Source organism: Lissotriton vulgaris, chromosome 1_2, assembly GCF_964263255.1.
Source record: "Lissotriton vulgaris chromosome 1_2, aLisVul1.2, whole genome shotgun sequence".
In the NCBI taxonomy this organism is placed as follows: domain Eukaryota; kingdom Metazoa; phylum Chordata; class Amphibia; order Caudata; family Salamandridae; genus Lissotriton; species Lissotriton vulgaris.
Genome location: NC_141686.1, coordinates 188,146,004 through 188,163,964, shown reverse-complemented (window position 1 = coordinate 188,163,964; position 17,961 = coordinate 188,146,004).

Here is a 17,961-nt window from a genome sequence, read left to right as displayed (position 1 = left end):
TGACATTTCTAGCCTTTCCTTATCAAGAGTTAGTAATTAATAACTGTCTACCATGTTAACCTATGTACCAGGTGATTCACAATGGGAACAATGACTTGGGCCATTTTTTCCAGCACCAGGACTTACAGAAACATATTTTATAAGTACTTGTTTTATTTCTACAGGACCCCCAACCCATGTGCCACTAGAGGAGACTTTAGGTGTCTGAATCTGTAGAAATATTGCAGATCCTCTCTCCATAGTGCTCCTAGCATAAAAGTTGAATTTGAGCAGCACTTTACCACAGTGTGGGTAGTCAAATGTGAAATTTCACTTTACCCTGACATTAAATAACTCATTTTATAAGGGGTACCTTCTAAATACCTGACCCCCCACCCCTGGGATACCTAGGGCAGACCCTGGGGCTCCCTAATATGCCACAACGTTGTAGGATATCCATTTTTAAGTGCCCCAAACACCAAAGTCGAGTTTGGGCACAATTTACCTTTTAAAAGCAGTCTTGGTACCTCAGGCTTCAGCAGTGCACAAATGCAAGTGCAGAAAGAGCTGCTGGCCTCTAACTGCCATAACCTAGGGTACTAGGGACTTCTAGGTAGTTTCAATCTCCCTGCCCTATTATATACTAGGGACCTATAGGGTATGTCATGCCAATCACAGGGGTGATTGGCATGACATACACCCTAGTGTATTTAGGTGTTTTAACTGTATTGTAATATGTCTCTTTCAGCATAGCACTCGCCCTGGGCCTGGTTACACAGAGCCCAGGTTCAGTAAGAGTCAGTTACCACCAGTACCATTCAGCAAAAAGTTGGGGGTTGCCCAGGGCACAGGATGACTTTGCAACACCCGGGCTTTCAGTTTTTCTTGCAGCTTTTTGGCCTCAATAAAATAGTTATCTTTTTTTAAACAATTTCGTCTTAAACAGAGAAATTGCCCAAAGGGTACGTTGTCTTTAAATGCCTGTGGATGGTGGCTATTGAATTTTAAGTATTTGTATCTTGCTGTTCGCTTGGTCTATAGAGAAGTGTCCAACCTGATTTCTTCTGCATAATCAAGATATCTAGGAAATTAATGCTCAAGGCATTGTAGTCAATAGTAACTTTCAAGTTAGGATTAAGCCCCCTTTCCAAATTAGAAAAATATCATCAATATATCTCATTAATTTTCCATGCATGCATGCAAGGAGTGAGAACCTTCAAGATATGATTACAATATGTCACAGGATGTCATAAAGGAACCATTATGACACCTGTACAAAAATTTCTATTACAGGTTGGGCCACAATGGAATGAAAGAATACTCACTGAACTAGCATACACAAGGCAGCATGCATGATGTTTACATAGAAAAATAGCGTAATGTGCTAAACGAACTGGAGAGGTATACCGTATCACCCTGATAAAAGACCAAGACTAGGCCTTGGAGTAGGGCTGAAACATGTTGGTAAGACATATGGTCATAGGACCATCAAATTGTAATAACCCTAATAAAATATATTGTTATTTTAACATCCACGACTACTCCACTAATAAAGGGATACCTTGGAGCAGCTGAGGGAATTTTAATCTCTAGCTAAGCTCCCTGGTCTTTTTCTCAAAAGAGAGTTGAAAGACAGTTGAGCCCACCCTGATTTTTAGGAGTCAGGGTGAACTCGATGATGAAGCATGACACTACTAGACAGTCCAAGGGTTATTTCAAGAAAAGGAAGTCTTTACTTCCCGCATTTATAAGTGCGGTGTCATTGTGATGACTAGACCCCCCCATTCCCTAAACAGATCAAACCTTACATTCAAAGAGGGATACCTATAGGTCGGATGTTTAATTAAATAGGGAGAACTATTACCCCCCAAGTTCCTTCAAAGTGTGAAAGTATCACTCTATCCTCCAGATCTGAGAGGGATTCCAAACCTCAGATCTAAATTTATTAAAAAAACAAAAAACTGTTGGTGGTTCCCTGGCCAGATTATGACACCAATACAATGGGGAAAATATGTAAATGAGCTGGTAAAGGGCATTATTGGGTGTTCCGTGCCAGAAAATGTTATTAATAAATGAGCAACTCCTGCTGATTATTTAAATTTTTAAAATAAAAAAAATATATTTTTTGGGCGTTTCCCTGTCCCAACAGAGACTTCCACAGTGTATGTATAGTTTGGGTTGTGTGGTGGGTCTCTATGGCCCCACAGCCCCTGCTAGCTCCACAGCCGGTACTCCTATGTTCCAGCGGTAGCCAGCCATTTATTATTTCTGCATGGGTGCCTATTCCCATTGAGGCATCCACAACTTTCTTAAATGTTGGGGCTCGCAGCAAGTGCCATCCTGGTTCACCATCTAGCACCTATCCTGGGTGCCAGTGGGAGTCAGCAACAACAAAAGGCGCACTCACCCCGCGGGAACAGTTTCAACTTCTGCTCTCACAGGAAAGTAAGGTAAATGTTTGTTCCTGCCTAAAGTGAGCATTTTTGCTGCAGCCCGAGGAGAGAGCTTTATTTACTCTGGGCCCTGGGCATTATTGGGTGTTCCGTGCCAGAAAATGTTATTAATAAATGAGCAACTCCTGCTGATTATTTAAATTTTTAAAATAAAAAAAATATATTTTTTGGGCGTTTCCCTGTCCCAACAGAGACTTCCACAGTGTATGTATAGTTTGGGTTGTGTGGTGGGTCTCTATGGCCCCACAGCCCCTGCTAGCTCCACAGCCGGTACTCCTATGTTCCAGCGGTAGCCAGCCATTTATTATTTCTGCATGGGTGCCTATTCCCATTGAGGCATCCACAACTTTCTTAAATGTTGGGGCTCGCAGCAAGTGCCATCCTGGTTCACCATCTAGCACCTATCCTGGGTGCCAGTGGGAGTCAGCAACAACAAAAGGCGCACTCACCCCGCGGGAACAGTTTCAACTTCTGCTCTCACAGGAAAGTAAGGTAAATGTTTGTTCCTGCCTAAAGTGAGCATTTTTGCTGCAGCCCGAGGAGAGAGCTTTATTTACTCTGGGCCCTGGGAATATGGTCCCCGGGGCCAATAATTGGCTTGGGAAGGGTGGCACTCATAGACCCTAATAAATAAAATATTTTCCTGCTTCAAGGATAGGGGTCTAAGGGGCCCTACTGACTCGGGGATGGAAGTCCCAAGCATGCTCCCACCCAATATATATTTGTTTTAAAGCACTGGCCAAACAGCCCATGGTTGGAGTCCCACATTTAAAAAAATGTTGTTGGCTGGTCCTGTGGGACTCCGACCTCAGGACACATTTTTCAAAAATAATTTTTTAAGCCATAAGGGGTCCGGTTCTCTGTACGCTGCCTGACTAGCTCCTACGTGTCATTTCGAGTTTTTTAAAGGACTTTGGGGACTCACTATCTTAAAAAGGCTGCCAAACATCAGTGTTGATGTTGTGGCAGCCAATCCAGTGTTAACTATCTATCTATTGCTCCCACGGGTGGGTCACAGCAACAAATATATATATATATATCAATGCGTTGTCCTTAATTTTTTTCAAATGGCTGAACAGAGTTATGCCAAATCACAAAAAACATGCTTTCTCAGTAAAGTTCTAGCTTTCTTCGAAATTTGGTGTAATTCTGTTCAGCTATTTTAGCTGTAGCCTTGTCGAAAATTCCCCATGGAAATTGCATAGAGAAAAGCTTGCTGGGACCTCCTTTTGTCTCAACACATGCTTGACAAATCACCCCAAAACATTCAAGGTAGGATCTGAGGTGAATAAAGTTTTGTTTTGGAAAGTTTCGTGGATATTCGTCAAAGTTAAAAACACAAAAAAAACACTCTTCCTATGGAAAGTCTGATCTAACTATAACTACACAGTGGGGACTTTGCAATATACAAAAATATGTATATATATGGATAACCATCTATAAGTATGGGATGTTGCATCAATTGACAGAACTGCCAATATTATCAAAGAAAAGCTCTCCTAAAGGAAAGACATGCACTCAGGCTGCTCTTGCTGAGAGATGTATTACGGAAACAGGTCACAGTCTATTTGACCATAAAACGGTCTTCTTTACATAAAGGCAATGTGTTCAAAGTATGTTTATTTACAATACAAAACATAGAAGAAGCCCTTATACACGGAGAGAAGCACATAGAAAAAGTGTTGCTATCTTGGAATGGCCCATCATGTGAAACTAATTATCTAGCCATAGACTTTGTAATTGTAATTGTAATCGAGTTTTATATAGCGCTAATCACCAACAGGTCTCTGAGCGCTGCCGGGAGGGTTAACCAGAGGTCGTGGGCAGATATAAAGCCCCACAGTATGGTGAATTTAGACAGTATTCAGTGCCCCCCTAAACAGGAGCGTTTTAAGTTGTTTCCTTTGCGCAGATGGTCGGGCAGCTGGTTCCAAAGTTGTGGAAGTAGTACGGAAAATGCTCTACCCCCTTTAAATGCAGTCTTGCATCTAGGGATGGCAGGAGGCAGGCCTCAGAGGATTGCATTGTGCGTCCCGGGACATAGTTCTTCAGGCGTTCCTTAATGTAGGCCGGGGCTTTGCCATAGATTGCTTTATGGGCAATGCACAAGCTTTTAAACTTAACTCTCTGCTTGAGCCCGTCTAGGTAACCTGAAGATCAGCCTAGCTGCATCATTAAGCAAGTTTATTAATCAGTTTTAGGGGAGGCCTGGATACAATACATTTCCATAGTTAAACATGGAGACAATTGTGGCAGACACAATCATTTGTGCAGTGAAGTGGTTGAGAGGAGCGGGACAAGTTTCCGTAACGGTCTTAGAAGCCCTATACATGTGCCTACCACAGTAGTGACTTGATTAGCCATGGAGCGCTCTTGGTCCAGTTTGACGCCTAAGCTTTTTACGGTAGTGGCTGGGGTAAGGGTAAGACCCAGCTCCCGAGGCCAAAAAATGCTCACTCCACGGATTGCCTTTTGTGGGGATGACAAGGACTTCGGTTTTCTCAGGGTTAATTTTTATTGAATTTGTAGTCATCCAGTTTACAGTGAATCTGAAAATATTTTGTGCCTTTTCCTGGGGATTGATGGAGTTGTCAGTCTGGAAAATGAGCTGGATGTCATCCGCATAATTGAAGACATGACAGCCCATGTGGCAAGGGCTTCCACCAGGGGCTGTAGGTACATATTGAAGAGGAGCGGGGAAAGTGCCGAGCCCTGGGGGATGCCACAGGTGAGGGCGCCCTTGTCTGATACTCGTTCCCCCAACTTAATCCTCTGAGACCGCCCTATTAGACAGGATTCAAGCCACCGGTATGCCTACCCCTGGTTACCTAAGGCTGTTAGATGATCCAATAGCTGGCTACAGTTGACCGTATTGAGCGCCGCTGAAAGATCTAGTAAAATCAGGGGGCTTGGTTGTTTTTTGTCCGCCATGGTTCTGAGATCTTTTAATACAGAGAGCAGCACCAATTCGGTGCTATGATGCGCTCTAAAGCCCGCTTGTTGTGTTTGGAGTAGTTGGTGCTCCTCCCAAAAAAGTGAGAGAGTTTTAAGAACATGTTGCTCTAACACTTTTGCTAAGAAGGGGATCTGGGAAATAGGGCTTCAGTTCTTAAGGTTGGCCACATCAGCTCCCGGTTTCTCTAGGAGGGAGGTTACTCTGGCTTCCTTCAGGCTAGGGATGGCCATACAAAAGATCCTCGTCGGCAAGGTCAGCCGGGGAACCTGATTTAGTGCATTTCATTACTTGAGTGATGTGGAATCCAATGGAGGGAAAACAGTGAGTTGGCTGCAGAGAGTTGGCGTTGAGCTATACCGTTCAGGTTGGTAGGAGTGTTGTCGATCTCAAGGATGATATCTCTAACTTTTTGCAGGAAGTAGGTCTGAAAGGTATTGCAGTCTACAGAGTCATCTGTAGTTTTCACTTTGGATTTTTGACTGAGCTCTTTCAATATTTTAAAGGTATCTTTCTGTTTTTTGGGAGCTGTGGAGATTCTTGCCTCATTGTGTTCGGCCTTCCTTTCAGTGATGAAGTTTTTATATAGTTTAAGTTGGGATTTATATGTTGCCAGCTTTTCTGGTTCATAGTCTTAGAATATCAAGGTTGTCCATTATCACATCAAACTGGTTATTTGTTAGATAGTTCATAAGTGTCTGTACATAAATTAAATGAAAATTATGCAATTAAAAATTAAAATAAATGAGGTTATTTTATTATTTGTCATAGTTATATCTCTATCTTGGATTGGGTTGTAGCCAAATACTTCTAATTTTTCAAATGTGCAATTCCCACTGCCAAATATTAAATATAACAATTCTTATATTGTATCATACCCCACATGTTTGATGGAGAAAATAGCATTCATATACTATTTTTACTCTGATAGCATTAGCATTTTGCTTTGAATAATATGCTGGGAAATGCACTGCATTTTGTTGACTCTGTATTTGACAACAACACATATACGTTGTATACAGCTCAAGTAGACATACCTAGTTTATATACCTATAAGAGTTTGTGAATAGCCAAGTTCTTATTCTTTTGTGGGTGAGAGTTTGTATTATTTCGCCCCTCCCTAAACTCTATTTTACCCTCTCCCTATACCCCTCCTTTGCCGTCCAGAAGCCCTCCCATTTAGTAGTTGATATTCCCCATTTTCCCATCACGGGCCCAATCCCTCTCACATTTACTACTAAGCAGTAAACTTATAGATGCCAAGATTTTCCCAATAAAAGATACTAGAGAGTTGTTGGTCGAGAGTAAAAACGTTTGCCCAGCCATGGGATTGCACCCGCTTGATTAAAGGATTGTAATTAGAATGAAATTCTCCACACTACAGCTGGAATATCTGGTTTGTTGTTTTAAACCGGTGTTAATTCGAGATGGAAATTAACTTTGAAACGTGGGACAGTGAAGATGTTGAATTCATTATTGTATTACAGAGACACATCATCAACGCTAAATTACGTTTTTTCAAACATATTAAATTATGGGAGATGCAGTATATAGTTCAGGCATGACCATTTTTGTAGTGTACCTTGAGGGTGGGAAAGTTAAAACAGCTGAGGGCATGGGAGGAGTTAATAACGCAAGGGATGACGGGAGGAATAATGTTTGCAGAATGCAGAGAAGAACGGGCGCTTTTAAACTTTGATGCCAGGTATGCACGCATTCACGAGAGTTAACTACAGGTTATATGAATATTGGGAAAGGAAGAATGTTTTTCACCACGTTAAGTACAAGGGAAGTGAAACATTTTAATGACCAGTAAAAAGGGAAATACATGGCTTCACCGCTACGTTAGAGTAACGTTTGTAAGATTAGGAAAGGGAGGGGGAGTGAGTATGTGTGTGGAAAGTATTCATTGACATTCTGGCAAGGCAAACAGCAGAATTGAGTAGTGTGAGGTTCAGGGTAAGACAAAAGTGGGTGATAAAACTATAGTACTGTTGGTAACACGAACATTAGATTGAAAATACAGTGATAATATGTGTTGCTACAGTATGATGTATATTGATTGGATGTTATTTTTTGCTATTTCACAGTGACCCCCGACAAAGGGCATTTCATGCCCGAAATGCATTGGGTTATTTTAAATAAACACTGCCTTTTACGAACCTCGCACTAGTCATGTGCTTTCAAGAGGCCCGGAGTGGCACAGGTGGAACATTAGAAACATGGAAAAAAGGAGCACAAGGTCAAGTGGGGACCATAAATTGAAGAGAACGAAAAAGAAAAAAATGTGAACAAGGATGAAAAAAGAGGTTTAAGTGGTTTTCTAAAAGGTTATAAAGAACTGCCTATGGGGCTAATTGCGCAGTGCGTTTGGCCTGGGTCGTAGATACGACCCATTCATCAAGTTAGATGGCAAACTAGGACAAGCACACAGATCATATTTTTCCTAGTCAGCACGCTAGAGAAAGGTGAGGGAAGCTACCATTTTTTAGCTTGAACAGTTTGGCATAGCACAACAGTTCACCTCTAATGCTTTCTGTGTTATACAGGGTTTCTCTTTTTAACTTGGACTGTCGGTGTGAGACAACAGTTCACCGCTGACCCTTGGTGTGTTATATAGGGTTAACACCTGATTTTAAGTCCAATCGGTTTTCTTTAGGAACGTCGGGTTTCTTAACCCTGGGATAATCTAAACGAATTGAGAAGGTTGATATTTTGAGCTTGGAGTGCTCAGCGTCAGGCAGTCGATAAGCACTACACTTGGGTGTGATATAGAGTATAATTCGGAACGTTGGGGAAACATTTGAACTTTGGTGAATAAAGTGTAGCTTGTGTCAGGCCACAGAGGGCCGATAGTTGTTAGGTTATTCCTTTTTCTCCTCCCTAAGCATTGCTATCTTCGTCCACCGAGCCGATAGTGACAGACTATCTGACTCATGTAGCTCTGCGTATTTCAAGGTGCATCCCCTCTCCACGGGCTGTAGCGGCAAGGAGGGGGTACGGTTTTTTGGACAAAGAATTACTTTTTCTGTCATCCCTTTTCTCTCTAAGTTTCTTTCAGATTTTCCATTTTATGCATTTATTGATGTTATGGTGCTGTTAAATTTTATAATATACTGCATGTTTAAATTTTATGTCATGTTACTTAGTCTATGTTTTATGAAATAATCATTAATTCCAGATCAGAATTTTACATTTGCTAGTCCACTGCTACAAATCAACTGGTACTGCTCTGAACTAACTGCAATTTCTCCACCTGCACCTTTTCTACCCAATCCAGCTTCTCCAGAAATAGATTGGGAAAAATGGAAAGAAGGATTTGAAGCGTATCTCGAAGCTCTTGATGGAGAGTCTTTTACTTGTAAAAAGAAATATCATGTTCTCAGACATTGCTTAGGTACAGAAGGCCACAATAAATTAACACATATTCTTAAAGATATTGTCATCATTGGCAATTGAGAAGGTGACAATGTAGTAGACGAATATTCTACTGCCATCAAGGCATTAAAAAATCGTTTCAAAGCTTGTAAAAATGTAACCTTGCACAGACGCAAATTTTATAAGAGAATTCAATTGCAATGTGAATCAGCTACAACTTACGTAGGCTCTTTGCACATTCGTGCTTCTTCCTGCAAATACAAAGCATCTGAAGAGGAAATGATTACAGACCAATTAGTTGAAAAGACCAACAACAAAAAGGTTCAAGAGGCACTTCTATCTAAGCCTGACCTGACTTTACAGAAAGCGTTAGATATTTTTACAATGATCGAAAGCACTTGTTCGTACATGGAGCAAATGTCTTTAACTGACACAATAGTGAAAATGTGTGTGCAATCAAATCTAAATATAAGAGATCTAATAACTTAAAGGCAAAAACATAAAGAAAAAATATTAACACCGCATCAGGGAAAGTACTGGTGTGTTACAGATGCGGCAGTACCAATCATCTTGCCAATGCTTTGTCGTGCCCTGCCATTGACAAAATATGTGTCAAGTGCTCTAAGAAACGTAATTTTGCTGCCATTTGCGAGTCTAAAAGATTTGGACCATTTAAGAAAGTACACAATGTTGAGTCTTTAACGGAGGAAAACTTTTCATCCAGCAAAAAAGAGGAAATCCTCACTATTGTGGACATGGATTGTTTCAATGGTATTTGGGGTGTCAATCCTCAAGGACTGAATAGATCTCTTTGTACAACTATTATGAATGGTGCTAATGTACAAATGTTGGCTGATTCTAGGTCTCCTTTCACCTTGATAAGTGAATCGCTCTGGAGACAATCCTTCGAAAGCAAACTTTGAATCAGTCTTGTGTACATCCCATTGGTAATGGTGGAAAAATCATTGATGTTGTTGGTGAATTTTATTCTGATTTGGAATTCAGGGATAGTAAATCCAAGGGCATCAGATACGTAGCAAGGGGTGAGGAATGTCTTCTCGGGTCGGGAGACCAAGGTAATCTTGGTATCATCTTTGATCCCAATAACATTCAACAAGTGATGTTGAAGAAAGATTTCTTCCAAGTACAAGCTGTCCAACCAAGCTCTTGGGAATTGTGATATCCAGAAGTGTTTAAAAAGAGTTGGGTTTTTTCAAGGGTTTCAAGCACATGATTAAATTAACAAATGGTGCTCAACCTGTGATACAAAAGGTCAGGAGTGTGCCACTAGCTTTGCAATCTGACTTAAAGAAAGAATTAGATAGATTGTGTTTAAGTGATGCAATCAAACCTATTTAATCTTCTGATTGGGTGTCTCATGTGGTTCTGGCCAAAAAGGCTAATGGCAATCTGCGCATGTGTGTAGATTTAAATTATTTGAACATGAACATATGGATTGATCAGCATCTTCATCGCAATATTACGCATATGATAACCACTCTCGAAGGTGCCAGGTTCTGCAGTTTGTTAGATATGTCATCTGGTATAATCAAATTGAATTACACACTGAATCAAGGCATCTAACTGCTTTCATCACTCCTGAGGGCCTTTTACAATTCAAGCTCATGCCCTTTGGTCTACCCTCTGTGTCTGCCGTCTTTCAGAGAAGGGTTGAAAGTATGTGTTAGACCTGGCACCATTGGCTTTGGTCTTCCTTCCATTTTTGTTGCTGTTGCCTCATGTGTTTTGCTGGTGTTAGCTGCTCAGAGCACTGTGCCACTGCCAATCAGTGTCAGAGTGCAAGTGCTCCCTAGGTAAAGTGTATATGTTGATTGGTTTCCATGATTGGCTTATTTGGTTTACTGTCAGACCCCAGTAAAGTGTACCAGGAGTGCCCAGGGCTTATAAATCCAAATGCTGCTAGTGGACCTGCAGCACTGGTTGTGCCACTCACAGAAGCAGCCCTGTAAATTGTGTCTAAGGTCTGCCATTGCAGAACTTGCATGCAGTCTGGTACTGTCCAGCTGACTGGGCAAGTGCCTCCACTTGCCAGTCCCTAAACCTTCCCTTAACTTCATATTAGTCACCCCTCTGATAGGCCCAAGGGCAGGGTGCATTGTAAGCATAAGGTAGGACAAGCCCTGATGTGTGTGGCATGTCCTAATAGGGAATTACAACCATTTTCGTTTTTCACTATTGTAAGGCTACCTCTTCTCATAGGCCAGAATGGGCTGTTGGAATTCTTACATTCTACATTCCTAACAGACTCAGGGAACATGGTAGAAATTTGAGTTTAGTATGCCTGAACTCAGAATAATACAATACATCTTTTAGTAAAGTTTATTTTAATGTTCTGTGTTTGAAAATACCACTTTTAGAAAGTTGGTATTTGCTTGCCTAACCTTTTCAGCCCGCCTCTGCTAGGATGTGTATCTGCTGTCTGGTTTCTGTGTGTGACAGGGCTGAGGAATTCCAGGAGACAGGCTGGGCAGCCAGGTGGTGAATAGAAAGATTACACCAGGATGGGTGGAAGAAGTGCCCCTTGACTCTGAATAGGGCTGTTGTCTGCCACCACAATGCTGGCTCCACCTCCTGTGGAGCGTCTAATGTCTTTGCCCTGCACACTGAAAGCAGAAGCCTGCATCATGTCAACAAAGTGCTCAAGAACTGGACTGAACAAGGCAAAGGCCCCCTGGCCTGAAAGAACAAAAGAAATGCAGTATAAATATAGGAGCCCTGCTCCTAAGAAATCAGATCCTGCTTGAACCACGAAGAACCTCTGCCCGACGAGAAGGACTGGAAGAAGCTGTAAGGAGGAGTACTGCCCCTGACCTGGGGGATTGGCCTGCAGTGGGTGCCTTGCTGTGAAAGGAGAGAAAAAAGACTGAAAGATACTTTTGCAACTTGTGCTTCAAACAATCTCCAAGGGCTTGTGGGTGAGCTTGCCCCCTGAACGGAGTCCCAGAATTATTGGACTCCTCTGCCTTCGCTGAACTTTGCCCTTCCTTATCGCTGGAGCCGCAATCCCAGTGCGCCTCGCCCCCCTTCTTTGCTGTGACGCTTGTCCCTGGCCTCCCACACCCCGTGTGAGCCGCTCCCGTAGGCAAGAAGCGTACCAGCTGCCTCGCATCGCGCTCTTGATCACCGGGGCCGCGCATACTCAGCAGCTCCGAACGGAAGGTACAGCTCGTCGCTGTGAACGCCGAAGATGACCAACATCGCCCGCCCCGCTCCTCGAGGTCCCCCTGCTCTATGCCTCTCACCAAGACGCCTACCACAGCTGGCGTCTATATGTCCCGGACGCCTCATTCAAGCCGGACTCATCATCCCAAAAGGTACTGTCACTCAACTCGTACCTCTGTGTGTACTCCACGGACCAAGGAGTCCGCAAAGCATGCATAGTATCTTTTGACAATTTTGTTACACTGTGAGAGTCGGACAATAGTGCGCAACGCGCACCGGAACCAAGAAATACGTTTTTTTAACAGAACTCTTATGTTTGCTGAATAGTATTCTGGCCTCATTTTAGAACCGTTAATTGGGTCTTGTGCTAAGCCTTATATAAAGAAAACCTATTTTTGATATAAAACTAGACTGGTGTCCATGTGTGGTGTATCATTGATTTACTGTATGTGGTCATAAATGTTTAACCCATAACCCTCTGAAGTTTAGCCTTGTCTGCTCGCGCCACACTGCCTAGAGGGTGAGCAGGGGTTATTTTTAAGAGTGAGTCCCTTCTCCTGACTAACGGAGAGGGTCCCTGCTTGTCACAAGTAATTACCTGTGCCAACCAGAGACCCCCAAATCTAACAGTATGTTTAAAGGTATACTCAGGGTTATAGCCTTCAAGATGATATTTTGGTGTATGTGAGGATCAAAGTCAATAACACATTGACAATTGACAATTGTGCCAGTTGTTGTCTTTGGTAAAACAAAAGGTGTTACCCTTGTAAACTTAATAGCACTACTGTGGACTATATTAATATCACCACTGTATTTCTGTGTCACTTTACCTAAATTGTATTTTTAAAAAGCGCACTCACCCGGCAAACAGTCAGAGCGGGCTAGAGTCACGCTTAAACAGCGACTCCTTCGCTGCAACGAGCAAACCCTGGTAAAACAATTTCCCGCCGCCATTTACGGCGAGGAAGCAAGGCCACGCCTACCTGAGGCCACGCCCACCCCCCTCAGCATATATACACGACCAGCAGCGTTGAAACTGACAGAACCTGAAAACTCCTGAGGCGGAAGCCGGGAGAACGCCGAAATTCTTTTAAAAACTATCACCACTGTATTTCTGTGTCACTTTACCTAAATTGTATTTTTAGAAAGCGCACTCACCCGGCAAACAGGCAGAGCGGGCTAGAGTCACGCTTAAACAGCGACTCCTTCGCTGCAACGAGCAAACCCTGGTAAAACAATTTCCCGCCGCCATTTACGGCGAGGAAGCAAGGCCACGCCTACCCGAGGCCACGCCCACCCCCCTCAGCATATATACGCGACCAGCAGCGTTGAAACTGACAGAACCTGAAAACTCCTGAGGCGGAAGCCGGGAGAACGCCGAAATTCTTTTAAAAACTATCACCACTGTATTTCTGTGTCACTTTACCTAAATTGTATTTTTAGAAAGCGCACTCACCCGGCAAACAGTCAGAGCGGGCTAGAGTCACGCTTAAACAGCGACTCCTTCGCTGCAACGAGCAAACCCTGGTAAAACAATTTCCCGCCGCCATTTACGGCGAGGAAGCAAGGCCACGCCTACCTGAGGCCACGCCCATCTCCCCCTCCTTAACCCCATAAAACAATGTGCAATCACCGGACGCGCAGCGGACGGGCGCAGCGGGCGCGCCGTCAGCGCGCCGAAGGCGCGCCAAAGGCAAGCCCGTCTGGGCCCGTCCGGACCCGGACGGCCCTTGGCCCCGTTACTCTGCCAGGTGACCCTCAGGAGCGAGTGATGTATACAGCCGATACACTACGCGCCCTATGTCCTAAAACCACCCTGACCTGCCACCACACGGTTACTGCAGGTAAGGTCTTTTCGACCTGCTCATACTGCAATCCGACTCCCCCCCCCCCCCCCCCCCCCTAAAACCACCATACCGGCTCTGAAAGCAGGACTCCTCAACTGCCGCTCCCTCCCGAAACACGCCACCGAAGTAAATCTCCTAATTCAAAATCAGGATTTTGACCTATTGTTCCTAACAGAGACATGGCTATCTGACTGCTCCGATCCGGATGTCGTCACAGCCCTCCCCACAGGTTATCTCTGCCAAGCGCTAAATAGACCTAAAGGGAGAGGAGGCGGGGTAGCCATAATCCACAGGGAACGATACGTCTGCAGGATGATTAACGCTGATATCGAGGATTGTGAGTGCGGCCAGTTCTCCATCCAAATCTCTCCAGCCCTCACCGTGGCGGGGCTTCTGACCTATCGTCCCCCCGGGGCCCCAGGCAATTTCTCCAACTCCATAGTTGAATCCATCTCCCAACTAGCCTCTTCCACCTCCAACTTCCTGCTATTAGGTGATCTCAATCTCCACTTCCTTGACCCAACGGACCGAGTCGCCTCGGACATCAAACATGACCTTACATTTCTAGAGGTATGTCTGGTGAACAACGAGCCCACCCACAAGAAGGGCCATCTATTGGATCCCATCTTTACCAACATACCAACGATGACCACCAACCCTCCGGTGCCCCTTCCATGGACTGACCATTTCCTGGTCCCGTTCTTCTGGGAAACTCCCATACCTAGTCACCTAACCCCTAAAACCCAGGTTACCGACCGCCAATGGCACAAACTGTCATTTGATATATGGGCCCATTCTCTTACAGATTCCACTCCCGAGCTTTCCTCTGACCCGAATGCGGCCGACAAACAATTCAGTGACTGGATTACGTCGTCTCTCGACACTTTGCTTCCAAAAACCACTACTTTGAAACAGCCTAAAAGGATATCCCCTGCTCCATGGTACACTCCAGAGCTTAAAGCCCTACGGCAAGAATGTAAAAAAACCGAACGCTCATGGAGACGTGATAAAACAGAGGCAAATAAAAATATCTACTCCATTTCTCTTCTCAATTACAAAACCGCTATCTGGAAAACCAAAAGCGTGTTTTTTCAGGAGAGAATAGAGAGAGCGGGTTGCTCCGGGAAGGAAGCATTTGCCATCCTCAAAGAGCTCTCAAAACCACCAGAACAAGGACGGGGACCTCCTTCTGACCCCAAAGCCGACCAGGAGAAATGCCAACAATTGGCTAACTTTTTCCAGGACAAAATCCGAATAATCCTGGATTCAATTCCTCCCTTGAGCCCGAGGGGAGAAATCGCTCTCCCATATCCGACTTCTTCCGCCGGTCTGTCCACATGGGGCCATGTCACTTTAGACGAAGTATGGACGACGCTCAACTCCATGAAGAGCGGTTCCCCCAGAGATCCTGCTCCTCTTCGGATCCTTAAAGAGGTAGCCCCTTCTATCATCCCCTCCCTCACTCAGTTGATTAATACATCACTCCAACAGGGAGTTGTGCCCCTGAGCTGGAAGAAGGCGGTGGTAAAGGCCTTACTGAAGAAACCCACTCTTGACCCTGAAAACCTGGCGAATTACCGGCCCATTTCCCTACTCCCAGGAGTAAGTAAGATCGCGGAAAAACTTAATAACAAGAAACTCTCGCAGTTCCTAGAGGCCAATAACAAACTGAAAAATTCCCAGACGGGCTTCCGATCAGGACAGGGCACGGACATCGCCCTCCTGGCGGCGGTAGAGGAAGCCAGAACGCTGCTGGATGGGGGAGGATCAGTGGCAGTGATCCTCCTCGACCTTAGCGCAGCGTTCGATACCGTTGACCACCAACTCCTCATCGAAAGGCTGGCAAAAGTGGGTCTGGAAGGCACAGCCTTATCCTGGCTCTCATCCTTCCTGACACAACGATCTTATCAGATCTGGGAGAAGAACGCCCGCTCCTCCGAAATGCCCCTCCAATGTGGTGTGCCTCAGGGCTCCTCCCTGAGCCCTACATTATTTAATATCTATATGTCCACATTGGAGGAGGTTATCACCCCTTTCGGAGTGAGTGTCATCAGCTAAGCTGACGACACACAATTAGTGGTGTCTCTGTCCCACCCTAAACAACAGAAAGCTGATCTCCTCAACTGCCTCACGCAGGTCCATCACTGGATGAATAGATCAGTGTTAAAACTAAACGGGACAAAAACCGAGGTCCTTTTACTCGGCTCAAAAGGAACTTCACTTCCTCTGGACATGTGGCCAACATGTCTAGGTCCTCCCCCAGACCCAAAGACAGAGGTGAAAAGTCTGGGTGTTTGGATTGACTCGGAACTCTCATTCGCCCCGCAAGCAAAGAAGGTCGTAGGGACCTGTTTCGGTCTTCTAAAATCTTTGAGGAAAGTCCTGCCCCTTCTTCCTCCGAAATCGCAAAAATTACTAGTCCAAGGTCTTATTATATCAAGACTGGACTATAGTAATGCGATTTACCTGGGCGCACCAGAAGCAACACTGAATAAATTGCAAAGAATTCAGAATACTGCTGCCCGGATCATTACCAACACCCCGGCCAGATCATCGGCCAAACCTGCCCTCAAACTCCTTCATTGGCTCCCTATAAGGGAGAGAATTAAATTTAAAGCCTTGTGTTTGGTGCATAAAACTTTGAACAACCAAGGCCCCCCAGTTCTCCGTAATTTCATCACCCCTTACATAGCCACGAGATCCCTCCGTTCCAACGCAGAGAATCTCATCAACGCCCCAAGATTTAGGAAAGCACGTTCAGGAGGAAGACGGTTCTCGGTCCATGCGGCCCGTCTTTGGAACTCCCTTCCTCGTGATCTTCGTCTTGAACCCCAATACCTGCGTTTTAGGAAGCTGCTAAAGACCCATCTTTTTCCCTACCTCCTATGTCCTCCTCGTGAACTCAGCCTCGGTCCTCAGTTTTACTGTTCTAGGGTTCTCCAGCGCTGGGATACCTCCGGGTGACTATGCGCTTTATAAAAATAAATAATAATAATAATAATAATAATAATAATATGTTATCTTCTGATGATGCGCAACCCAAACACAGTATGGTGAAAGCTATTGAAGACTTTGGCAATCCAAGCGACAAGGATCAATTAAGGTCTTTTATGGGCCTCATTTAATTTTTTGTCCCCGTTTTATTCCCAATTGTGCATCTAAAACCTACAACATCAGATCTCTTGTCAAAAATAACATCAGTTTTTCTTAAAATGATGCATGCACTAAGGAATTTAATTTAATCAAACAAGTAGGTTGGGATGGACGGTTAGGAGAAGTTACATTTCAAAGCGGACCATTTCTGCTGTCTTGTTGACTCTGAAATAAAATACTTATTTTCCGCGTACCTGAGTTTGCACTTCCTTACATCCTCCTATACAATCATGAAGAAACAACATGATTAGGCACCCCAGAACGCAACACTCACTGATCTCTCAGGAATCGTGGTAACAAGATACACCTTTTCACATTAAGAACTGATCGAGACATGAATATAGTTAAAAATGTTTATTTTAACTAGTGTGCTCTAACATACTGTATCGGAGCCAACACAAGCAGAAAAATGCATAATACTAAAATAGTTAGCATTGCAGCTAGGCCATAGATCAAAAAGGGAGATGTCATCATATAAAGACAGTGCAGGATGGACTGCAGTGCCTAACCCCCCTTCCCTTGGCAAGATAAAGTATTATTATATAAATGAAGATCTCTAGGCTTTGTAAGCAGAACCCATACCTTAGTCTATAGATGGCATTTCTACATCGTAGGTGCATGTTGCTCTTCTCCCTAGAAAAGTCCCTCTCCAAGTGTGTCCCACCTAAAAGTGTATTCCCATGATATCCAAGTAGGAGTCCCCAACAGCAGCTGCACTAGTATGTTTAGTCTAGGTGCTATGGCCTGACCACAACAGAATAACAAAGGGGTATTGTTTATCGATGAGGGCACTGCATGCTGCACCGCTTCCACTTAACACCGCATCCACGACGGTTGCCCGGATCGACTCATACCAACAAAATTGGATGCAATAAGAAAGGTACTGTCTATGAGTATGTTGACTCTTTAGCTGGCCTGCACTCACTTGGTAGGCTGAAACCGTTAGACTCTGTCATTTTCCCCATTGCAGTAGCCCCGGACTAGGCTACTGACTTGGAAGAACTGTACTTTGTGC